This window comes from Rhinoraja longicauda, chromosome 8 (assembly GCF_053455715.1).
Source record: "Rhinoraja longicauda isolate Sanriku21f chromosome 8, sRhiLon1.1, whole genome shotgun sequence".
Classification (NCBI taxonomy): Eukaryota; Metazoa; Chordata; class Chondrichthyes; order Rajiformes; family Arhynchobatidae; genus Rhinoraja; species Rhinoraja longicauda.
In genome coordinates, this window is record NC_135960.1 from 74,552,731 (window position 1) to 74,579,186 (window position 26,456).

At 48.5% G+C, this 26,456-nt stretch overlaps 1 protein-coding gene across 2 annotated transcripts in view; it reads right to left on the minus strand.

Moving 5' to 3' along the window:
- The window catches only part of LOC144596113 (SPATS2-like protein), a 128,015-nt gene extending 125,525 nt beyond the window's left edge, over nucleotides 1-2,490 (minus strand). For both annotated transcript variants that reach the window (XM_078404293.1, XM_078404292.1), the window contains exon 1: nucleotides 2,296-2,490. The gene's annotated coding sequence lies outside the window, so the exon portion shown is untranslated. The remainder of the gene's footprint in view (nucleotides 1-2,295) is intronic.
- Nucleotides 2,491-26,456: the final 23,966 nt, after the last annotated feature.

The following is a 26,456-nucleotide window of genomic DNA, read 5'->3' on the forward strand; positions in this document are numbered from 1 at the left end:
TTTTGTCCCGTACGGGACTGCCCTCGTTCCGGGGGGCACTGTAGGCCCAGGGGGCACTGTAGGCCCGGACAGTGTAGGCCCCAACGCTGTAGGCCCCAACGCTGTAGGCCCCAACGCTGTAGGTCCCGACGCTGTATGTCCCGACTGTTTAGGTCCCGACACTTTAGGTTTCCGACATTTTAGCTCCGGACAGTCTAGGTCCAGAGGCCTGGGCAGTGCCTAACGGAGGTTGCGTAGCAACCCACCTCCCGGCCCGGATGGCCGCCATTGGTGGAGCGGGAGCATGTGGCCGCAGGCTGGGTGAGGTCACATGGGGCGTGGGGCGGTGACGCCCCTTGTCCTGTATTTGGGAGTGAAGAAGTTGGCAACCCCTATCCCACAGACTTGAGCAGTTCAGGTCAGCAGCATATTCTCTAGGGCAGTCTGAGAGAAGCTGCAAGTCCTAACCCTGTTAGTTAGTGTGCCAACATCCTGGCAGGAAGAAAATACAACATTTCTCAAATATAAGTGGGTGAGTTTGCTGTCTTCTTGTTGGCAGATTATTAGTTTATATCCTTTGTGTGGTCTTGCTGTGTGTGCACAACAAGGACTGCAGGTTAAAAGTGCTACAGCAGCTTTGGCCTGTCCTGACACTGCCAATGATGCAATTTGCAACACAAGCATTCATTTCTATCTTTTTTGCGCAGCACATGTTCACATTCATGGAATTCACTGGTTGACCACTTTTCAGTTTGTGGATCCTTGAGGTCCTTTGGTTATGCACATGTGGCGCATCCCTATTCTCATCCTGACCACATTACCAGTTACCATCTTGAGTCTATCAGTTACTGGAGTGCAAGCAATAATACATGTCCAATGTCATATCCAAAGCCACAGGAAACAAAACAAAACACAGATTATGTTATCTCTGGTGTGTAAAATTGTTTGACATTCTTTTTGAAGTAGAATTAGAGTAATGACATTACTGGCTCATGAAGCTGCATTTTTGTTCTAAATGTAATCCGTGTTCAAAGTGTTAAAAGCTGGACTAAAAATCAATGTCATCGGGACCTGTAAAAGCTGGTGTGTAAATTAAGGACACTCAACATAATGGGATATCTGGAAATAACCCAACAGTCCAAACATTTATGCAGCATCTTAAATCATTTTAAAGTTATTAACATAAATTGTCATTTGCTTTTCTACGCCATGTCTTTCCTGTTTCCTGCTATCTGACATTGCATCGAACTGTGATGTATAGTGTCAAACAATAATTAATCCACTTTACACGGACTATTTTTTCAAACTGTACATGCTGCACGATTTAAAAAAGATTTAAAACAAAATATATCCAATGGTCATAAAATAGCATATGCAATATTTTACACGTTGAACTAATCATAAAGATTAACCCTGATTCTAAGAAACACTCATGCAGAGGTTGAATTTGAATAAAGCGAATGAATGGCTACAAATATTTGGTTCACAAAAGAAAAGTTAAAAGAAAGAAGAACAACTTTTCTCAGTCTGGACTATGACTGTCAGCTGTGTAAACAGAACAAACACAGCAGGTCGAGAAAAACTTGTATCTGCAATATATTTCATGGAAGTACACAAACCAAGCACATTTAATAGAAACAGAATGTAGTAACAGAAGAGGCATCCATTCATATGTAAATAAGAAGTCTGGATTTGACTCGAGTTGGCAAATGGTTAGAGGTCTGTAGCCGGCACACTTGCCTCTTACTGTGCACTGAGAGGATTCCATTATTGTTCCCTAACTGTGCACAGCACAGTATTCTGACAAATGGAAGCCCAGCAGAGTGATGGGACTTAACTCCCTGCCTGCACCAGAGGTGAAGAATCTCAGGGATCCGATGACAATCCGTCCATAACCAAACTATGCTGCAGCTTTAAAACAAAAGCTGTCTGCAGTCTGCAGTCTGCAGCAAGCTGTCTGTCACAGCTATCCCGAACAAGCCTCTGCCTAGAGTAGCTCCTGCTTCTAAGCTTACAGGCTGATCCACACAGCAAGCTAAAGCAAAGGCTGCCTGTTAGCTCTGCAGGAAATCAAACCTCCCTCAGAGAGCACGTTTAAAGAATGTGCACAAAAATCATGATGCAGAATGTTTCAGCTAAACCAGAGATTCACAAGAAAATCAGAGTTGAAAAATAATTTTATCACAAAGGACACAGAATTAAATCAATTACTCTCTGTATCTGAACTTGCCTGGAATAAGGACAAGTCAATTGAAAGCACATTTTGTAAAAAGAAATGGCAGTGTGGCTTCATGACAATAATTAAGCTCACTTTACCTTGACGGAAGGTCTTTGGTAGTTCTGTTGTAGATAATAAAGATGAACTGGATAGGCTGATGGTGCACAGCCTAAAATATCCAAAAGCTGTAGTGAATGAAGCCTTCAATTCAGCCGGCAAAATAGTTGAGACAGTGCTGGCTCTGACCTCTTGGAAGAAGTTCTCTACATTTATCAGTGTGTGCAAACAGAGCAAACGACTGCCAAATGCAGCCCTTCCTTTGCTCTGCCAATATTGTCCTTCCTGTCTCGCTCAATCTTTCCATTCACTGCAGCACATAGAGAAGACGGGAAATTTAAAAATAAACCAAGAGTCAGAATCACAATTACAAATTCTGTTTAAAAGCGCTTGGCATTTTCAGCTTGCAGTTCTGCAAAGCCGCACAGTGTGGTGGGAAGACTGAGCGTTTAAAATTAAATTGTAAACTGGGGCCTTTAGCTCAATGCTTTGCAAAAATATTGAGGAAAAAAACACATTTTCTCAAATTCTGAGGAGAATTTCTCTCAGGAAACTGATCTGGCCATGATGATGGGTGGCACCCATGTTTACCCTGCACCCATGGTGATGGGTGGCACCCATGTTTACCCTGCACCCATGGTGATGGGTGGCACCCATGTTTACCCTGCACCCATGGTGATGGGTGGCACCCATGTTTACCCCCCACCCATGTTTACCCTCCACCCATGGCGCTGACTTAGTGCCATGTGGGAGAATTTAAAAAAAAATCTAAATAAACTTTATTCAGAATTAAAATATATCTAAAAATCTGTGCAAAAATTCTTCTGCCATTCTCAGCAGCTACATTCATTAGTGTTGTATTTGGCAGTTTTCACAGAAATATCATTCTACCCTTCCCACTCATGTTGCCCCTGGGGTGAAATCCCTTCTCTTGTTTGAGGGGCATTTCTCTCCACCACACCCTGCCCCCCGTGTCCAGCAGCGGAAGGACCCTAGACTGTGGCCCTCCCCCACAGGGCCTTGGTGTTGGCTGCACCAATCTTCAGTGCGTCCCTCAGCACGTACTCCTGCAGTCTGCAGTGGGCCAGTCGGTAACATTCCCCGACGGACAGCTCACTCCGCTGGGAGGTCAACAAAGCTCATGCAGACCTAAGAGCGTCTTTCACCGAGTTGATGACCTTCCAACAGAATTTGATGTCCATCATTGAATGCGTCCCTGGGAACAGTCCGTAAATCTGTAACGGAGCTGTTCGGGATAAACCGGGACGGGGACCCTTTAATCCTTGCCCCGACTCTCTTTGCACTCTGTGAAGAGGTGGTAACCGTCTCCTCCAAGGCAGCCGTCCTGAGGGCAGCGTGCGCTGGTGGTAGGATTCCCACGGTGCAGGAAGGATCTGACTGGGAGGGCCCCTCTTAATGTAAATGGCATGGGCTTCCAGGATTACACCTCTAGCACTTATGTGTCTATCCCACACACCCAGACGCTTTGGCTTGCTCTCCCCTTTAGCTGGTGGAGAGTCCATGCCCCCAACAAATCCCGTCAACACCCTCTTGGGCTCCCAGGAGGGGGAGAAGCTGTCCAAACATTTTGCTTTCAGTCCGTGTTGCAACAGCTTCATCTTTGTCACTCATGTGTCCACATTCAGAGACCACAATCTCTGATAGTCAGAGATAGTCACAATCTTCTTCCCATGGCAGAGGTATTAAAAACACAAAGTCACAGGTTTAAGGTTTTACCACCAGGTGGTGCTGTCAGTGATGACAGCCTCGCCAACGGTCTGTCTGTCTTTTCATCTTTTTTGTTATTTTAGTGTGTTTTAAAAGTTTGTGTTAATGTTCGCTGTTTTATGTGGGGGGTGGGGGAGGAGGTCGGGGGAATCTTTTTTTCAATTTCTTGCCTGCCGGAGATGCGATTTTTTTTCCGGATTGTATCTTCGGTCGCTCTGCGGCCTAACGTCATGGAGCTGGCGGCCTTGCTTGAGACTAACTTTGAGCCGGGGTCGTGGATTTACCATCGGAGCCTGCGATCCCTTGCCTGAGATCAACGCTCCAACTGCGGCCTGTGGATTTCAACATCGAGGAGCTCGCAGTCTCCGGTAGAGACTGATGTCGGGAAGCTCCAAAGTCGCAGGAGGTTTGACTAGCCCCGACCCGGGGTCCGATCCCCCGGCGTGGGGAGCTGAGATCCCCCCCTGATGCGGGAGCTTGATCACCCCGACGTGTAGGGCCTGACCGCCGGCTACAGGAGCCAAGTTCGTCCCGTCAACGGAAGGCTCGAGGTCCCCGATCGCAAGAGAACAAAGAAGAGAAGAGATTGAACCTTTTTTCGCCTTCCATCACAGTGAGGAATGTGGAGGAGTCACTGTGGTAGATGTTCATGTTAAAATGCATTTTGTGTGTTTTGTTGCTTTTTATTGGTATGACTGTACGGCAAATCAAATTCCCCATATGTTGCAAAACATACTTGGCTAATAAAGTATGATTATGATTACTATGATTATTATGGAAAGGAGTTTTAAACGGAATTTGAGGGGTGATTTCCTTTTTACGCAGACAGTCATTGAAATCTGGAATGTGCTGCCAATAGATGGTGGAATCAGATTAAAACACGATGGTGTAAAGGCAATTGCACAGACTTAAATAGGCAAGGCTTAGAGAGATATAATCCTAATGTGGGCAGGTAAAACTAATGTGGATGGGCATGGTGGGCCGAAGGTAGGGTTGCCAACTGTCCCGTATTAGCCGGGACATCCCATACATTGGGCTAAATTGATTTGTCCTGTAATTTGTCCCTTGTCCCGTATTAGGCCCGGAGGGCGCTGTAGGCCCGGACACTGTAGGTCCAGACACTATAGGACCGGACACTGTAGGGCCGGACACTGTAGGCCCGGACACCATAGGCCCGGACAGTGTAAGCCCGGACATTGCAGGCCCGGACACTGTAGGCCCAGACACTGTAGGCCCGGACACTGTAGGCCCGGAGAGTGTAGGCCCGGACAGTGTAGGTCTGGACAGTGTAGGTCCGGACAGTGTAGGTTCGGACAGTGTGGGTCTGGACAGTGTAGTCCCGGACAGCGTAGGTCCGGAGGCCCGTGCGCCGCCTAACGGTGGTTACATAGCGACCCGCCTCCCGGCCCGGGCAGCTGTCATTGGTGGAGCGGGAGCACGTGGCCGCTGGCTGAGTGAGGTCACATGGGGCGCATGGCGGTGACGTCACCTTGTCTCTTATTTGGGAGTGAGATAGTTGGCACCCCTATTTGCGGGGGAATGGGGAACCCAGTTCTGGTGAGTATGTCGTTCTGAGAACATGGATACGCATGGGACAACTTCTGATATTGAGGGAACCTAACACCATCTGCAGATATTGGATCATTTGTCGTGCTGAGAAGCTCCTCTGTTTCTCCTGGCTGCAGGAGATGCAGGTAGATTACATCACCTCTTTGCTGCAGACGGTTACAACCCACGAGGCTGCAGTCTGCTTCATCGCAGACATGTGCCTCTGATTAAAAGTGCAAATGACATGCAGTGTCCTCTCCAAGTGTGAAGAGAGGCGTCCTTCACTTGTCAGCACCCAACCTGGCACTTTGTGTATGTCATAGAGTTATAGAGTGATACAGTGTGGAAACAGGCCCTTCAGCACAACTTGCCCACATCGGCCAACATGTCCCACCTACCCTTGTCCCACCTGCCGACGTTTGGGCCATATCCCTCCAACCTGTCTTATCCATGTACCTGTCTAACTGTTTCATAAATGTTGGGATAGTCCCTGCGATAACTACCTCCTCTGGCAGCTTGTTCCACACACCCACCACCCTCTGTGTGAAAAAGTTACCCCTCGGATACCTATTAAATCTTTTCCTCTTCACCTTAAACCTATGTCCTCTGGTCCTCAATTCACCTACTCTGTGCATCTACCTGATCTCAATAGTCAATAATAATAATAATAATAATGCATTTTATTTATATAGCGCTTTTCATATACTCAAAGACGCTTTACAGAGATTTAGAGAACATAGGGAAATGAATAAATAGATAAATAAGTAAATAAGTAAACGAACAGAGAAAGGAGACAGAAGGTGAGGTGACCTTCAGTGGTTGAAGGCAGTACTGAACAGGTGAGACTTCAGCGATGTTTTGAATGTGGTGAGTGTGGAGGAGTCTCTAACGGTTTGGGGTAGTGAGTTCCATAGGGTGGGAGCAGCGATGGAGAAAGCCCTGTCCCCCCAGGATCTGAGTTTGGTCCGAATGTGGGGGGATAGGAGATTGGCAGCAGCAGAGCGGAGGGTGCAGGTGGGAGTGTGCCTGTGGAGGAGGTCGGTCAGGTAGGATGGGGCCAGGTTATGGAGGGCTTTGTAGGTTATGAGGAGGATTTTGTACTGGATTCTCTGGGGGATGGGGAGCCAGTGGAGTTTGTAAAGGACGGGGGTGATATGGTCACGGATCGGGGTGTGGGTGAGTAGACGGGCAGCGGAGTTTTGAATGTATTGAAGTTTACTGATGATTTTTGAGGGTGCGCCATAGAGGAGGCTGTTGCAGTAGTCCAGACGGGAGGTGATGAAGGCGTGGATGAGGGTTTCTGCAGCTGTGGAGGAGAGGGATGGACGGAGACGGGCAATGTTTTTGAGGTGGAAGAAGGCTGTCTTTGTGATGTGTTTGATGTGTTTGTCGAAGGAGAGGGTTTGATCAAAGATGATTCCAAGATTCCGGATGTGAGGGGAGGTGGATACTGGGAGACCATCAATGTTGAGGATGAAGTTTTGGGTGGATTTGGTGAGCGTTTTTGGACCAATGATGATGATTTCAGATTTGTTGCAATTGAGTTTGAGGAAATTTGATTGAAGCCAAGATTTTATTTCAGTGATGCAGTTTGTCAGTGTAGAGTGTGTGGTGGGGGAGATTGACTTGGTGGAGATGAGGAGCTGGATATCATCGGCGAAGCAGTGGAAGTTGAGACCATGACGGCGGATTAATTGACCAAGGGGGAACAGGTAGAGGATGAAGAGGAGGGGGCCAAGGACTGAGCCTTGGGGGACACCTTGGGGGAGGGGAGCGGTGGGGGATTTACAGTTGTTAATGGAGATGAACTGGTGTCTGTCAGAGGTAAGATTTGAACCAGGATAGGGCTGTGCCGGTGATGTTAAAGGAGGTTTCAAGTCGGGTGAGGAGAATGGAGTGATTTATGGTGTCAAAGGCGGCGCTGAGGTCAAGTAGGATGAGGATGTTGAGGTTGCCAGCGTCGGAGGAGAGGAGAATGTCGTTTGTGATTTTGAGGAGCGCAGTTTCAGTACAGTGGTTGGAGCGGAATCCGGATTGGAAAGTTTCATACAGGTTATTGGTAGAGAGGTGGTATTTGAGTTGGGAAGCTACAGCACGTTCCAAAACTTTGGACAGAAAGGGTAGGTTGGAGATTGGTCTGAAGTTGTTTGGGGTTTCAGGGTTTAGACCAGGTTTTTTCAGAATGGGTGTGACAGCAGCGATTTTGAGGGATGGCGGGAGATGGTGTCCAGGGGGCTGAGGAGTTTGTTTATTGTAGAGAAGAGTGCTTTTGGGTTTCCGGAGCCAGAGTGAATTATTTGAGAGTAGTAGGTGGAGTGGGCACGGGAGAGGGCATCTTTGTAGGGCACGGGAGAGGGCATCTTTGTAGGGCATCTTTGTAGTGCTGCAGGTGGTCTTTGTAGGCTTGGGAGTGAATTGCGGAGTCTTTCAAGTTGGCGGGCATGAGTTTTCATCACGCGGAGTTCAGGGGTAAACCAGGGAGCAGAGTGGGTGAAGGAAACTGTTTTGGTTTTTATAGGTGCAAGCTGGTCGAGGCAGGAGGAGAGCGGTTGTAGTAGTCAGTGAGGTCAGAGGGGCTGTGGAGGTCAACGAAGGGAGAGGCGGACATTATTTCAGAGAGGGAGGATGAGAGCGAGGTAGGTGAAACAGAGTTCAGCTTACGGAAGTTGATTTTGCGTTTTTGCTTTGGAGCTGGGGTGGGAATGTTGACAGACATGGTGATGGCTAAGTGATCAGAGAGGGTGGGGTCGGAGCCAGAGAGGTGATGTAGATTTAGTCCAGTGGAGCAGAGAAGGTCCAGAATGTGCCCACGGTTATGGGTGGGAAAATTGACATGTTGAGTGAGGTTAAAGCAGTTGAGTATGTCAGTGAAGTCAGCGGTTATTGTGGAGTCAGTGGAGCCCATATGGATGTTGAAATCACCGAGGAGGAGGAGGATTGAGGGGGAGAGAGAACAGAACTGGGTCAGAAAGTCAGAGAAGTCAGAAAGGAATGATGGGTGTAGTTTGGGAGGGCGGTAGACAACTGCCATGACTAATTGTGTGTGGCCAGAGAGTTTGAAAGCCAGGTGTTCAAATGAAGGAGCAGATGAGATGGAGATGAGGTTGATCTTGAAGTCCTGTTGGTGAATTATGGCAATCCCACCACCTCGGCCTTCCGAGCGTGGTTTATTGATGTAGGAGTATCCGTTGGGTGTAGTGAGGTTGAGTGGGAGGTAATCCAGAGGTTGTTGCCAGGTTTCAGTCAGACAGAGGAAGTCCAGTTTATTTTCCAGGATGAAGTCATTCAGAATGTGGCTTTTATTGTTGAGGGACCGGATATTGAGCAGAGTGAGCTTCATGTTGCTTTGTGTGGTGTGGATGGACACGGGTGATTTAGCCAGGGCTTGTAGACAGGGGGCGCACTCGTGTGCGTTGTTGTGATGACGTAATGGACGAGTGGAAGTCCGATCAGCTGACCAGAGTGCAGGGATGGAGTGACCGGTCTGGGAGTAAACAAACTTGTGACCGGAGCCTCTGTGGATGTATCTGGGTTGTCGTAGAAGTCCGTGGTTGATGATGGCAGAGATGCATGTCGGAGTGGAGTGGTTGTTGAGCTGGAGCAGCCTCGCAGCGAAGTACTTCAGTGCCATGCCAGGCAGGAGCGAAGGAGCATAGAGCCCAGAGAGATCAAAACGTCACAGCAGGCACAACAGGCTGATCCAGAGCAAGGCCTATGAGGACCGAGGAAGCTGAGCAGCCTACGGGTTAATAGGGAACTGAGGACGTGCAGGCAGAGGAGGTAGCCGGGCAGCCAGGCAGCTGTTAGCGTTAGCGGTAGCGTTAGCGTTAGCAATTAGCGAGTTGATGACTGCAGCGCTAGCTGTCAGGTAACCCACAGGGGAGCAGTCCAAGCCAGCAGAGACAGGAGCACAGACAGGAAGGAGTGAGAGGTCCAAGGGTGCGAAGTCCAAGGGTGCGGAGGCAGCGGTGGAAGAGCTGGGCAGATGATACCAGGTGGTCAAGCAGAAGGATTAGTTTAAGCAGAGGGATTTTTGCAAACTGAGAAAATCTTTTCAAAAACGGCAAAATTAATACAAAAAGAGAAGTGGTGAGAAGCGGCGAACAAACAACGCCAGCATCCTCTCACGTCACTGCCGGTATAAAAAAATAGTCGTTTATTTGTCACATACACATAAATGTGCAGTGAAATGAAACATTACCCGCAGTTCAACAATAAGACCAATAAGAATAATCAATAAAAACGCAATAACACATACAATCACAAACTAACACCAAACAAAAGAAACATCCATCACAGTGAGTCCCCTCCAGTCACCTCCTCACTGTGATGGAAGGCCACAATGTCTTTTTCTCTTCCCTGCCGTCTTCTCCCGCGGTCAGGCTGTTGGAGCTGCCACATCGGGGTGGTCGTGGCTCCCGACATTGAAGCGCCGCGCCGGGCGGAGAAAATCCCACGGCCTATTCCAGGCCGTGCCGGACGGTGAAAGGTCCGCGGCGGGCCGACCCTATTCCAGGCCGTGCCGGACGGTGAAAGGTCCGCGGCGGGCCGACCCAAGCCCCGCGATTTGGGGCGGGCGAAGACGCTGTCGCTGCCACTGCCGGAGCTCCCGATGTCGGCCCAGGGGCCTGCGGGCTTCCGACGTCCACGCGGCCCGAGCCGAAGCCTCCGGAGACGAGTCGCAGCCGCTCCCGCAGCCTCCGAAGGCAGCCAGCGCCGCAGGTGGTGAGTCCGGGCCGCGGGCTCTGCCAGGTGGTCCCAGGTGCATGGCCGGTGGTAGGCCGCAGCAGGAACGGAGACACGACACAGGAACAAAGGTCGCGTCTCCGTTCGGGAGAGACAATTTTACAGTTCCCGTTCCCTCCCACCCCCCCCCCCCCCATCCCCCACCCCACATAACATACAAACACTACACCTTATTAAACTACAATTCAGACAAAAACAACAAAAAACACAAAAGACAAACGGACTGCAGGCAAGCCGCAGCTGCGACGGCAGCGCTGGCTCCTCCTCCTATTCCTCTCATGATTTTATACACCTCTATAAGATCACCCCTCATCCTCCTGCGCTCTAAGGAATAGAATCCCAGCCTACTAAACCTTTCCCTATAGCTCACACCCTCTAGTCCTGGCAACATCCTCATAAATCTCCTCTGTACCCTTTCCAGCTTGACAACATCTTTCCTAGAACATGGTGCCCAGAAATGAACACAATATTGGAAATGCGACGTCTTATACAACTGCAGCATGACCTCCCGACTTCTGTGTTAGGCTGCATGTGTCCCTGTGCTTGCAGCCCATTGCTGCTGGGCTGTGTTATGTCTTGAGCTTGGGATCCCTCTATTCTTGGCAGTGAAATGTCGTCTATGATCGTAGGAATCTGCCCGTGTAAACAATCAGAACCTAGTTTCACTGATAGCGAGATATTCCCCTTTCAGCCCTCACAGCTTGTAACTTCACTTCTACGGTAAATGCTTAGCTTAAAGCCAAGCAGGCAGTGTTCCGTACAAAGTCATCCCGAGCACTTTAAGTTAACCATTTAGCATAGGACTGAAGTTACAAGCAATGTAACTTGTTATCTCGTTATCAATTAAATTGTCTGGAAAATGTTTGTTTCAATGTAATGCATTTTTGCTTGCTTTGCAACTGAGCAATACATTGCACTGAAATATTTTTTTTTGCACAGATTATATTTTTCCCCTCACAACCTTGAGCCCAGGAAATGAAACTGAATGCTCAACCCTGCCCAAGCTGAAGCTGCCAACTTTCTTTGTTGACTCACAAACCTGTCATCTAGGATTGCCAACTATCTCACTCCCAAATACGTGACAAGGTGACATCACCGCCCTGCGCCCCACGTGACCTCACCCAGCCAGTGGCCACGTGCTCCCGCTTCACCAATGGCGGCTACCCGGGCCGGGAGGCGGGTCAGTACGCAACCTCCGTTAGGCGGAGCCCGGGCCCCCGAGTGGACAATGTCCGGACCTATACTGTCCAGACTACAGTGTCCAGACCTACACTGTCCAGATCTACACTGTCCAGATCTACACTGTCCAGATCTACAGTGTCCAGATCTACAGTGTCTGGACCTACACTGTCCGGACCTACACTGTCCAGACCTACAGTGTCTGGGCCAACAGTGTCCAGACCTACACAGTCCGGACCTACACTGTCCAGATCTACAGTGTCCAGACCTACAGCGCCTGGACCTACACTGTCCAGACCTACACTGTCCAGACCTACAGACCTACGGTGTCCGGATCTACACTGTCCAGACCTACAGTGTCTGGGCCTACAGTGTCTGGGCCTACAGTGTCCGGACCTACCCTGTCCAGACCTACAGTGTCCAGACCTACAGTGTCCGGGCCTACAGTGTCGAGGCCTACAGTGTCCGGACCTACACTGTCCAGACCTACAGCGTCCAGACCTACACTGTCCAGACCTACAGTGTCCGGGCCTACAGTGTCCAGACCTACAGTGTCCAGGCCTACAGTGTCCAGACCTACAGTGTCCGGGCCTACAGTGTCGAGGCCTACAGTGTCCGGACCTACACTGTCCAGACCTACAGTGTCCAGACCTACACTGTCCAGACCTACAGTGTCCGGGCCTACAGTGTCCAGGCCTACAGTGTCCAGACCTACAGTGTCCAGACCTACAGTGTCCGGACCTACAGCATCCAGACCTACACTGTCCAGACTTACAGTGTCCGGGCCTGCAGTGCCCCACCAGCCCTAATACTGGACAACGGCGGTCCCCTACGGGACAAACCAATTTAGCCCAAAATTCGGGATGGCTCGGCTAATACGGGACAGTTGGCAACCCTACCCACAAACCTGTCATGTGACTCAGTGCCAGTGGATTAACCTCAGAGCCAGAGGGTTAAGTGTTCAATGTCTGCTCTGGAGGCCTGATGATCCAGGCTGACATGCCATGGCAATGCTTGGACACTGCTGCTGTGTTAAAAGCCCTGTCTTTCAGAAAAGAGATTAATAATTAAACTGAGCACCAGTCTGACCGTAAATGATTGCACTCCACGATTTCAAAGAAGAGGAGGGAGTTCTTATCTCTTAACCAAGGTCACCGAAACAGATTACCTGATCATTGATGTATTACTGTTGGTGGGGTCTTGCTGTTTGCAATTTCACTTGCATTTCTGACATTGAATTACAGCTGTGAAACAGCAGTATTTTCATTGCTTCAGCTGAAAAATACTTTGGGCTGTCCTGAGATCATGAAACACACGAGCACAAACAAGTCTTTCTTTTTATTTTCAAATTAAAGCTGGCCCTGTTTGTAAAGACACTTAAAATCTCACTCAAGTAGGTTTTAGGAGTGAGTGAATATCAATAAAGGCGTCTTTGGTGATGGATGCCCTCAGAAATTAGATTAGGCTGTTGCCTCTCCAATGCAGGAAAAGTATCTTCACAAGAACAAAGATCTAGTCTTCATAAAGACCAGGTGGAGTTACATTTCAGGATGTGCGAGGAGTAGTAGGGTTGCCAACTGCCCTGTATTAGCCGGGACATCCCATATATTGGGCTAAATTGGTTTGTCCCGTATAGGACCGCCCTTGTCCTGTATTAGGCCCGGGAGACGCTGTAGTCCCGGACACTGTAGGTCAGGACACTGTAGGCCCGGACACTGTAGATCCGGGGACCGCTGTAGGCCCGGACAGTGTTGGCCCGGACGCCGCCTAACGGAGGTTGCGTAGCAACCCGCCTCCCACCCCGGGCAGCCACCATTGATGGAGCGGGAGCACATGGCCACTGAGCGCAGGGTGGTGATGTCACCTTTCGTCCCTTATTTGGGAGTGAGAAAGTTGGCAACCCTAGTGAGGAGTGTGTGGGATTTAGAGAAGCAATTCTAATGCTGGACACCATCAAGCTAAAGTTTCAACTGCCTCTGCTGGAACAAAGTTTCACTGGAATGTCGGATGCTGAGGGAAGACTTGATGGAAGTATATACAATTATGAGAGTGTAGACAGTCAGAATCTTTTTTCCAGCGTGCAAATGTCCAACACGAGAGGGCATAACTATAAGGTGAGAGGGAAAGTGTAATGGAGATCTGTGGAGCAAGTTTTTTGCAGGAAGAGTGCATCGCCAGAGGTGGTGGAACAGGTGGCAGATACGATAGGGCGGCATGGTGCTGCAAAGTAGACTTGCTGCCGTGTGGCAGGGGCCCGATGCTGAATACGGGTGCTGTCTGTACGGAGTTTGTACATTCTCCCCGTGACCGGCCGGCGTGGGCTTTCTGTGGGAGCTCCAGTTTCCTCCCACACTCCAAGGACTGAATTGAATTGAATTGAATTGACTGTGACTTTATTGTCACGTGTCACAAGGACGTACAGATTTATAGGTTAATTGGCTTGGTAAGTTTATAAATTGTCCCTAGTGTGTGCAGGACAGTGTTAATGTGCGGGAATCATTGGTCAGTGCGGACTCGGTGGGCCGAAGGACCTGTTTCCGCGCTGTATCTCCAAACTAAACTAAATAGCGGTGTTTAAGAAGTCTTTAGATAGATGCATGGCAGTGCAGGGAATAGAGGGATATAGATCATGTAAAGGCGGATGAGATCAGTTGAACTTGGCATCATGTTCGGCACAGACATTGTAGGCTGAAGGGCTCATCCTGTGCTGTGCTGTTCTATGCTCAAGGTTCTAAAGTGGAAGTAGGAATGCACATAAGGCCAGAACTGGGGAAACACATCTTGCTTAGAAATTGGATCACGCAGTGCCAAATGTTGGAGCACAATCTTTTTACTGTGGGTAAGGATGGGCAAGAGTAGTCCTAGAAAGCTTGGTAATTTAACGGGCACCTCCAAGTGCCAGTGTGAGTTGCTGGGTAGGGTTCATGAGCTGCAGCGCAGCTCTGCTTCAGGGGCTGTGTGAGGCACCAGTGCCACAGACAGAGGTGTTGTCCATGCTTGCATAGTCCCTCAATAAGCAACACTGCATGTCCTGGGTCTACAGTGTAATAGCAGACGACCTCCGTGAAACCCAAAGCCTGCTGAACAAAAGAGTCTAAGAACACCATCTCTAGGCTGCATTTCAACCCTATAGCTTTGTCCCTCCCACAGGTAAGCATGTACTTCAGCACGGTGGCGCAGCGGTAGAGTTGCTGCCTTACAGCGAATGCAGCGTCGGAGACCCGGGTTCCATCCTGACTTCGGGTCTGTCTGTATGGAGTTTGTACATTCTCCTCGTGACCACGTGGGTTTTCTCCGAGATTTTCGGTTTCCTCCCACACTCCAAATACGTACAGGTTTGTAGTTTAATTGGCTTGGTAAATGGAGAAATTGTCCCTAGTGGGTGTAGGATAGTGTTAATGTGCAGGGATCGCTGGTCGGCGCGGACCCGGTGGGCCGAAAGAACCTGTTTCCGTGCTGTACCTCGAAACTAAACCAGCAACGTGCCTGAAATTCAAGAGAGTCGGCGGGTGGAAGCTACCAGCGTGGATAGCAGGTTGGCTGGAAGGCAGAAGACAAAGAATGGCAATAAGGGGGCTTTTTCTGGTTGGCTGCCAGTGACTAGCGGAGTTCCGCAGGGGTTGGTGCTGGGGCCATTACTACACGTTGCTTATTAATGATTTGGACGTGGGGATTGAAGCCTTTGTGACCAAGCTTGGGGATGATACGAAAATAGGTGGAGGAGCAGGTAGTGTAGAGAAAGCAGGAACTCTGCAGGTTGGGAGAGTGGGCAGAGAAGTGGCAGATGGAATGTAGTGTAGCAAAGTGTCCAGTCATGCATTTTTACTGAGGTGTGTGCTGAGATAGGCAGAGGTAGATAGATTCTTGATTAGTACGGGTGTCAGAGGTTATGGAAAAAGGCAAGAGAATGGGGCTAGGATGGAGAGACAGATCAGCCATGATTGAATGGTAAAGTAGACTTGAATGGCCGAATGGCCTAATTCTACTCCTATCACATGAAAATGCACAGATACAGGTTGTGCGCTGGGGCAGGCAGGGAGGGCAGAGTTTTGAATGAGCATTGGAGTATCTGTGGGGAAATGATAAATGGCCAGTGAGGACAGTGTTTAAGTAATTGATCTGTCAGATAGTAAGGGCCCACATGGAGAGTTTCAGCATCGGAAGAAGTAGGAGTGAAGATGGACAATGTTCTGAAGGCGTTTGGACAATCTATGGCATCTTGAGTGCTGCTGCTTTTCAACACAAATTGGAACGGTAGATCCTTCAGAAAGCATTCCGTATTGAAGACATTCAACTCAACCTCCAGTGGTTGTCTGACAATGTGAAAAAAGTCATGGCATACACAGTGCACCCACTTCTTAAAGATGCACTAACCCTGACATTCACTGCAGTGGATACAGGCTGCCTTTATGTTCAAGGTAGCATGGGATCACAAACTCAGTGAGTTGGAGTCAGGCCAGGATGCCAAGTTGCAAACAGTCCACACCAGCAGGGAAGGGGAACAGAGTTTTATGCAGACTGTAACTACAGATTTGGAAGTCATTACTGTTTAGTTTAGTTTAGTTTAGTTTAGAGATACAACGCGGAAACAGGCCCTTTCGGCCCATTTAGTCCGCAACGACCTGCGATCCCCACACATTAACACTACCCTGCACACACTGGGGACAATTTACACATACACCAAGGCAATTAACCTACAAACCTGTACGTTGTTGGAGTGTGGGATGAAATCGAAGATTTCAGAGAAAACCCGTACAGGTCACAGGGAGAACGTACAAACTCCATACAGATAGCACCCGTAGTCGGGATCGAACCCGAGTCTCCGGTGCTGCATGCGCTGTAAGGCAGCAACTCTACCGCTGCGCCACCGTTCAACCACATCAGGATATTGGAACAGTGCAGAGACAAGGGTGGGATTAATGTGGGTATGGCAAGTGAAACAATGCAACACCATTCCAGTTCATTTCATTTTGGTGGATGAAGTTCATCAGTTCATCAATTCTAGGAGCAGAATGAGGCCATTCAGCCCATCAAGACTGCTTTGCCATTCGATCGTGGCTGATCTATCTTTCCCTCTCAACTGCATAAAGACAAAAGAGAGGAGGATGAAAGTGTTTGTGGAAGGCTGCAGAAACACCAGTGTTCATGAGGATGGTGCTGCTGTTGATGGAGGATGCAGATGGCTGGAGATAGAAGATTGGAAGCAGGCGAGCGCAGTCTCACTCAGAGGGGGAGTGGACCCACCAGGGATGATGGGTAGAAACATCGAAAAAAGCATAGAAAAAAGGTGCAGAGCAGGCCATTTGGACATTCGAGCCAGCACCGCCATCAATTTGATCATGGCTTATCATCCAAAATCAGTACCCCGTTCCTGCTATCCCTAGATTCCATTAGTCCTAAGAGCCAAATCTAACTCTCTCTTGAAAAGGTGTTGAGCATTCTGAAGGCTGGTGATATCTGAGGGTGATTGTGCCCTGTGGCCAAGGCCACTAACAATGTCATTTACAGCACTCAGGGCAGGAAATAGACCAAATAATCCTGGAGAATAAATCACATTCACAATACATTTGCAAGTACGCTCCCATGTTAAAACTGCAATGAATTTTTCAGCTTTTTTGAAAATATCAAAAGATTTCAAAATAATCCACTTTATGGCACAACAATTGCAACTTTATGATTAAATATCACCAAGTGAATAACATAGACCAAATAATCCTGGAGAATAACTGGCTCATGTACCTTGACAGTTTATTACTGTAGACTTTAAATCCCTCACAGCAACTAACTGGTAGTATTAGACAGCATGAGACAGTCTCCCTGTAATGTACCCCTGACTGTACAACACTTTCTTGTGCTGTTGCCAGAGACAGTTTTGCTGCAAATTGAATGTTTAAATGGAAAGGAAAGGAGTGGGAGGTGGCAGATGTTTGTGACTGGGCGAAAATAAAGCAAAGTATTGCCCATTAATTGTTGGTTATTGAACTCTTCAGAGATGGTGTGTGGTCAAGAGAAAGATGGCTGAGGCATTGCCTGGTGTCTTTAATGTTTGTATGGAGAATCCAGTGGGATGAATATTGATTTCTCTAACTTCAAGTAACCTGGCATTCCCTCTCTCTCCATCCCTCCCCCACCCAAGTCGTACCAGCCTCAAAGTCGTTTTGTTGAGTCTCATTGTCTGTAACTCGTTCTCACCTAACACATGGTTAACAATGGCCTGTTTCCTTTACTTTTTTGCATATTATTCATTAATGCATTATATATCTCTCTACATCACTGTCTATATCTCGTTTCCCTTTCCTCTGACGCTCAGTCTGAAGAAGGGTCTCGACCCAAAACGTCACCCATTCCTTTTCTCCAGAGATGCTGCCTGACCCGCTGAGTTTCTCCAGCATTTTGTGTCTATCTTTAGTTTAAACCAGCATCTGCAGTTCCTTCCTACACATATCTGCCCAACTTGCTTTTCCTCAGTAGAAACTAATGAGACATTTTGGAGATGCATTATGACTTACAACAAACTCACTCAGAAGGGTATTAGTTTGAGGAGGGGTTGGACAGACTTGGATTTTATTTTCTGGAATGTCAGAGCTTGAGGGGAGAACTGATAGAGGTACATAAACTTAGGAGAGGCATAGTTAGGGTGGATAAGAGGGCACGGCTTCAATGTGAAAATAGCAATGTATAAAGGCGATGTACTGGACAGACACAGAGTGCTGGAGTAACTCAGCGGGTCAGGCAACATCTCGGGAGAGAAGGAATGGGTGATGTTTCACAGAGTGCTGGAGTAACTCAGCGGGTCAGGCAGCATCTCGGGAGAACATGGATAGGTGACGTTTCACAGAGTGCTGGAATAACTCAGCGGGTCAGGCAGCATCTCGGGAGAGAAGGAAAGCGTGACATTTCGGGTCGAGACCCTTCTACAGTCAGGGGAGGGGGTGGGACAAAGATAGGATGTGGTCAGAGCCAGGAGGACTAGTGGGAGAACTGGGAAGGGGGAGGTGATGGAGAGGGAAAGCAAGGGCTATCTGAAGTTAGAGAAATCAATGTTCACACCGCTGGGGTGTAAACTACCCAAGCGAAATATGAGGTGCTGTTCCTCCAATTTGCGCTGGGCCTCACTCTGACAATGGAGGAAGCCCAAGACAGAAAGGTCAGATTGGGAATGGGAGGGAGAGTTGAAGTGCTGAGCCACCGGGAGATCAGGTTGGTTAAGATGTACTGGGCAAGTTGTTTGACACAGCATTTGGTGGGGACCTGGAACGCGCTGCCAATGATGGTGGTGGAGGCAGATATTGTAATGATATGATAATGACAATGGCATTTCAGATGCTTTTCGATAGGTAGATCAATAGCCATGGGATGGAGAGATGTGACTAGTTTAGCTTGGCTTCAAGTTCAGCACAGATATTGTGGGCCGAAGAACATTCCATGTTCTTAAATTTGGTACTGCATGATCTGGATTTATAGTCTCTCTCAATCTGCAAGGCAACCTTAGAAGGGCTGTATGTGCGTCAACATATGCATTAAGAGCAGTAGACCCTGTGCCCTTCAAGCCTCCTCTGAAATTTAGTTTTATCTTTAGAGATACAGCTTGGAAATAGGCCCTTCAGCACATCGAGACCACACCAAGCATTGATCATCCATTCACACTAGTTCTATGTTATCCCACTCTGCACTCTAGCGGCTATTCACTGGGCCAATTAACCTACAAACCTATACGTCTTTTCGGATGTGGGAGGAACCCGGAGCACCCGAAGGAAACCCATGCGGTCACAGGGAGAATGTCCACCCAGGCAGCACGCAAGGTTAGGATCAAACCTGGCTCTGCCGTTGTGAGGCAGCAGCTCGACCAGCTGTGCCACTGTGCCACCCTTTTTGGGTATTGTGTTAAATATGAGGGTTAGTGCACTTTATATATCATTAGTAAGATCCATCTCATACTGTCATGTCCATGGTAAGGCCTCCAGCCTTTCACACCCGTCTGAGGTCAAGGTCTAGGAGGAACTTCTTTAGTCAGATGGTAGTTAATCTTGGGAACTCATTGCCACAGAGTGCTGTGGAGGCCAAGTCAGTGGATGTACATTTAAGGCAGAGATAGACAGATTCTTGATTAGAACAGGTGTCAAGGGTTATGGGGAGAAGGCAGGAAAATGGGATTAGGAGGCAGAGATCAGCCATGATTGAATGGCGGAGTGGGCTGAGTGGGTTAGATGGGCCAAATGGCCTAATTCTACTCCAATAACGTGAACTTGTGACACCTTCCTGCCTTTAGCACTCACAGAGTCTACTATTTTCCCATTGAAGTGCCTCGGCCATAAAGAAGACCATGACCATCTCTGTGCACCTGTCCGCAGGCTGACCCTCATGGTTGTGTCCTGAGCAAAGCTGCCTCTCCTTTTCAAGCACTGTGTCCATACTGGCACTGCACTGCACGCCCCACCCTTGGGAACATTCAGCAAAGCTCAGCAAATAGCGTGGCCTGAAGTCTGATCCACCACAGAACATGCTAAGCAATCCCACATCGACCAATTGAGAAAGGTCTGGAAATTACACCTCTTCGCTGGTGTCTTTACGAATTCACCAGAATGCCCTCGGGCGGTCACGGTGGTGCAGCGGTAGAGTTGCTGCCTTACAACGAATGACACGCCGGAGACCCGGATTCCATCCCGACTCTGGGTGCAGTCTGTACAGAGTTTGTACGTTCTCCCCGTGACCTGCGTGGGTTTTCTCTGAGAACTTCGGTTTCCTCCCACACTCCAAAGATGTACAGGTATGTCGGTTAATTGGTTTGGTAAATGTAAAAATTGTCCCTAGTGTGTGTAGGATAGCGTTAATGAGCGGGGATCGCTGGTCGGTGCGGATTCGGTGGGTTGAAGGGCCTGTTTCCGCACTGTATCTCTAAACTAAATCTGTTACACTTGTTAACAATCCATGAGGGTACTGGAGTAAAAAAGACCATGAAAAGCTTGAAGAGTGTTCTTGGATAGGACCTCATCTGTGGCTTGTGTCTAACATCTGCACTTGTTAGGGAAATGGCTGAGGCTACTTATGTTTCTTGAGGTTGAGGATATATCATCTCCTTCACTGCTTGCCTTGATGACGCATCTACCCTGTAGAACCCCACCCTTCACACTGGATCACTGTCCTTCCACCCTCTCAAGGGCGGCACGGTGGCGCAGCGGTAGAGTTGCTGCCTTATAGCGAATGCAGCGCCGGAGACCCGGGTTCCATCCCGACTACGGGTGCTGTCTGTATGGAGTTTATATGTTTTCCCCGTGACCTGCGTGGGTTTTCTCCGAGATCTTCGGTTTCCTCCCACACTCCAAAGACATACAGGTTTGTAGATTAATTGGCTTGGTAAATGTAAAAATTGTCCCTAGTGGGTGTGGGATAGTGTTAATGTGCGGGGATCGCTGGGCGGCGCGGACCCGGTGGGCCAAAGGGCCTGTTTCCCCGGTGTATCTCTAAAAACTAAAAAAAGGCTCCCACTTCCCATTGCAATGACTAATATTGTGCCTGCGGGCTCTTGAATGGTGTTGCTTACTGGGGCAAAACCAAAGGCACCGACCGACCAACCGTTGTGAACAGAGAGCCTGTTATTGAGGGCGGTCAACTCTGAACAGCAGAGGTTGCTACAACAATGTGTCAACAGTCATACCACACTGCACACTCAGTTCTTAAAGGTACACTAACACTCATATTCTCCACAGTTCTTACAGGCTTTCATTGTGTTGGAAGGAATGTGGGATCATAAGCTTGGATTCAATTTGAAGTCAAACCACGATGCCAAGATAGCAAATGGTCTACAGAGAAGAGGAGCCAAATTTGTGCACAAGTTCACAAGTTATAGGAGTAGAGTTAGGCCATTCAATCATGGCTAATCTCTGCCTCCTAATCCCATTTTCCTGCCTTCTCCCCATAACCCTTGACACCCGTCTACTCAATAATTTGTCTATCTCTACCTTAAAAATATCCACTGACTTGGCCTCCACAGCCCTCTGTGGCAATGAGTTCCACAGATTAACTATCCTCTGACTGAAGAAGTTATTCCTCACATCCTTTCTGAAAGAGGGCCCTTTAATTCTGAATTTGTGACAGACTTCAGGCAGTAGTTCGGTGGGAGCAACTGTTCACCTCGGACAAAACGTTATGGAGCTGTTGGACAGCAGACCGTGTTTGGTTTAGTTCAGTTTAGAGATACAGTGTGGAAACATGCCCTTTAGCCCACCAAGTCCACGCCAACAAACAATCATCCGTACACTAGTTTTATCCGCCACAATCGAGGCAATTTACAGAAGCCAAATAACCTCCAAACCTGCACATATGTAGAATGTGAGGAAACTGGAGCACCCAAGAAAACCCATGTGGTCACAGGGAGAACGTACAAACTTTGTAGTCAGTTTCCAACCCGTCTCGCGCATTGTAAGGCAGCAACTCTACTGCTGCGCCACCGTGCCATCCTCAATGGTGGGATAGAGAGAGTAAATGGAGCATAGAGTTGTTAATGATACAAAACTCGACACTGAATTAATTTCCTTGGATGATTACATACAGCACAAAACATAGAATGGTGCTGCAGACATGATCGTCTGCAGATGCTGGAATCTTCAGCAAAACACAGAGTGCTGGAGGAATTTAGCAGGTCAGGCAGCCTCTGTAGAGGGGATGGACAGGCAACATTTCGAACTGGGATCCTTCTTCAGACTGCAAGTGCAATACTGCACAGGAATAATCCCTTCGGCCCACCTTGCTTGTGTCAACTATGATGTTATTCCAAATTATTATTATCACATGAGGATCTACTTCTACCAGCTCACATGAAGATCAGTCTCTACCAACTCACACAAGGATCTGCCTCTACCAACTCACACAAGGATCTGCCTCTACCAGCTCACACAAGGATCTGCCTCTACCAGCTCACACAAGGATCTGCCTCTACCAGCTCACACAAGGATCTGCCTCTACCAGCTCACATGAAGATCAGTCTCTACCAGCTCACACAAGGATCTGTCTCTACCAGCTCACATGAGGATCAGTCTGTACCAGCTCACACAAGGATCTGCCTCTACCAGCTCACACAAGGATCTACTTCTACCAGCTCACACAAGGATCTGCCTCTACCAGCTCACACAAGGATCTGCCTCTACCAGCTCACATGGGGATCTGAGTTCTTGGGATCTAACCTCTGTGCAGAAATGTATCACGCATAAGGTTATAAGTGATAGGAGTAGAATTAGGCCATTTGGCCTATCAAGTCTACTCCGCCATTTAATCATGGCTGATCTATCTCTCCTAACCCCATTCTCCTGCCTTTTCCCCATAACCTCTAACACCTGTACAAATCAAGAATCTATCTATCTATGCCTTACAAATATCTACTGACTTGCCTTCCATGGCAAAGAATTTCACAGATTCACCACCCTCTGACTAAAGAAATTTCTCCTCATCTCCTTCCTAAAAGAACGTCTTTTATTTCTGCGGCTGTGACCTCTGGTCCTAGACTCTCCCACTAGTGGAAACATCCTCTCCATATCCACTCTACCCAGGCATTTCACTATTCTGTAAGTTTCAATGAGGTCCCCCCTTATTCTTCTAAACTCCAGCGAGTACAGGCCCAGTGACGAAAAATGCTCATCGTAGGTTAACGTACTCATTCCTGGGATCATACTTGTAAACCTCCTCTGGACCCACTCCAGAGCCAACACATCCTTCCTCAGATATGGTGCCTAAAATTGCTCGCAATATTCCAAATGTGGCCTTACCAGGGCCTTATAGAGCCTCAACAACACTTCTCTGTTTTTGTATACAAGCCCTCTTGAAATAGCATTGAGTTTGCTTTCTTTACTACCGATTCGACTTGCAGATTAACTTTTTGGGAATCCTGCCCCAGCATTCCCAAGTCCCTTTACACCTCCGATTTCAGGATTCTCTCCCCACTTAGAAAATAGTCTGCGCCTTTATTCCACCTATTAAAATGCATGACTCCACACTTTGCTACACTATATTCCATCTGCCACTTCTCTGCCCATTCCCCCAACCAGTCCAAGTCCTTCTGCAGAGTCTCTGCTTTCTCTACACTAACTATTTCTCTACACACCTATTTTCGTATAATCCGCAAACAGCCACAAAGCCTTCAATCCCCTCGCCCAAATCATTAATATACAACGTGAAGAGTAGTGGCCCTGCGGAACTCTGCTAGTCACTGGCAGCCAACCAGAAGTTGCCCCTTTTATTGCCAATAGACAATAGACAATAGGTGCAGGAGGAGGCCATTCAGCCCTTCGAGCCAGCACCGCCATTCAATGCGATCATGGCTGATCACTCTCAATCAGTACCCCGTTCCTGCCTTCTCCCCATATCCCCTCACTCCACTATCCTTAAGAGCTCTATCCAGCTCTCTCTTGAAAGCATCCAACGAACTGGCCTCCACTGCCTTCTGAGGCAGAGAATTCCACACCTTCACCACTCTCTGACTGAAAAAGTTCTTCCTCATCTCCGTTCTAAATGGCCTACCCCTTATTCTTAAACTGTGGCCCCTTGTTCTGGACTCCCCCAACATTGGGAACATGTTTCCTGCCTCTAATGTGTCCAATCCCCTAATTATCTTATATGTTTCAATAAGATCCTCCTCATCCTTCTAAATTCCAGTGTATACAAGCCTAATTGCTCCAGCCTTTCAACATACGACAGTCCCGCCATTCCGGGAACTAACCTAGTGAACCTACGCTGCACGCCCTCAATAGCAAGAATATCCTTACTCAAATTTGGAGACCAAAACTGCACACAGTACTCCAGGTGCGGTCTCACCAGGGCCCGGTACAACTGTAGAAGGACCTCTTTGCTCCTATACTCAACTCCTCTTGTTATGAAGGCCAACATTCCATTGGCTTTCTTCACTCTTTGTCTTCTGCCATCCAGCCACCCTGCAGTCCACGCTAGTTTCTGCCCTTTGATACCTTGGGCTCTCATCTTCCTTAGCAGCCTCACGTGTGGCACGTGTGACTCTTCTTTGTCGGTCCTGCTATTTACTTCTTCAAAGAATTCCTGCAAATTTGTTAAGCAAGACCTCCCCTTCACAAAGCCATGCTGACTTTGGCATCTTTTATCGTGAACTTCTAAGTACACGTCTCCTTTTAACATTCTCCCCCTGAGCTTAGACCTATGCTCTCCTGCATTTGACACTACTACCCTGGGAAATAGAAACGGACTCATCTAACCTATCAATATCTCTTAAAATTGTATGTACTTCGATTAGAATTGTATGTACTTCAGAGAACACAATCTAAGTTGGTGTAATCTCACCTTGCAGCTAATACCCCCCAGTCCAGTCAACATTTTAGTTTAGTTTAGTTTAGAGATATAGTGTGGAAACAGGCCCTTTCAGCCCACCGGGTCCGCGCCGACCAGCAATCCCCGCATGTTAACACTATCTTACATCCACTAGGGACAATTTTTACATTTACCAAGCCAATTAACCTACAAACCTGCACTTCTTTGGAGTGTGGGAGGACACCGAAGATCTCGGAGAAAACCCATGCAGGTCACAGGGAGAACGTACAAACTCCGTACAGACGGCACCCGTAGTCAGGATCAAACCCGGGTCTCCGGCGCTGCATTCGCAGTAAGGCAGCAACTCTACCGCTGCGCCACCGTGCCACAAATTCTTTCCTGCAATCGCCCTCCATATCCTTCCTACAAAGAGAGGAAGGAGCAGGGTGGGTTTGGGTATTGGATGGTGATGGATGTGTTTTTGGAGGTTGCAGGATTATTGGTGTGTCCGGGGATGGTCCTTTCCCCATGTGCAAGGAGGACAAAGGATCTCCAGGCAGATATGAAGCATCAGGGCAGCATGTGGTTCAAGACCCTGGAGATCAGGCGCCAACACCATATCATGGTTAACGGGAACAGCAACACACTCATCCAATGGCCAGAGACTACCTCGCCTGTGGAAGCTTTGGGAGAGGAGGGTCTGTCTGTTGAGAATAGGCCTGGTCAAACACAGCAGGAAATGCAACCACAGATGAAACAATCCCAGCTCCAAGCAGGACATTGTCAAAGCCATACCAGCACCTCCTGCAGAAGGACAGACGCCAACATCACAATCAATCAATCACACACACAATCATATTTTATTAGCCAAGTATGTTTTGCAACATATGAGGAATGTCATTTGCCGTACAGTCATAACAATAAAAAACAACAGGACACACAAAATACATTTTAACATGAACATCCCCCACAGTGACTCCTCCACATTCCTCACTGTGATGGAAGGTGAAAAAAAGTTCAATCTCTCCCTTCTTTGTCCTCCAGCGGTCGGGGGCCTCTAACCTTCCGTTGACGGGATGATCTTGACTCCTGTAGCCGGCGGTGGGCCTTCCTCGTCGGGGCGATCAAGCTCCTGCATCAGGGGGAATCTCAGCTCCCCCACGCCGGGCGATCTACCCCGGGTCGGGGCTAGTCGAACCTCGTGCGGCTTTTGGAGTTTCCGGACGTCGGTCTCAACCCGAGACTGCGAGCTCATTGATGTTAAAGTCCACAGGCCACGGTTGGAGCGTCGATCCCAGGCTCAAATGCAGTCCTGAGCAAAGCCGCCAGCTCCACGATGCTAGGCCGCAGAGCGACCGGAGATACGATGGCGCCATTGTTATGGCGGCACGTGCAGACGCAGCGGCCCCACGCTCTCCCGATTTTTCGAGTGTTTTTAATGTTTTCTCAAGTTCGTCAAGTTTGTTAAGTTTGTTAAGTAGACAGTATAGTCGTGAGTTCTTGCTGGACAAGAAAACAACATCAACAACACTGGACGCTACGCTTGCAGAGGAACTTAGCGGCCTCAGAATACTCTGCCTGACCTCGGCCTCGAGTGCTGCCCCCCGGATGGAAAGGAGACGCCGCAGGCGGTGTGAGAGGAAGCAGAAGAGGGGTAAGCGCGGAGGCATCCGTGCTAGGCTAGCGGCTAGCCCACACAGACCGGCTATTCCGAGCATGCTAATGGCTAATGTAC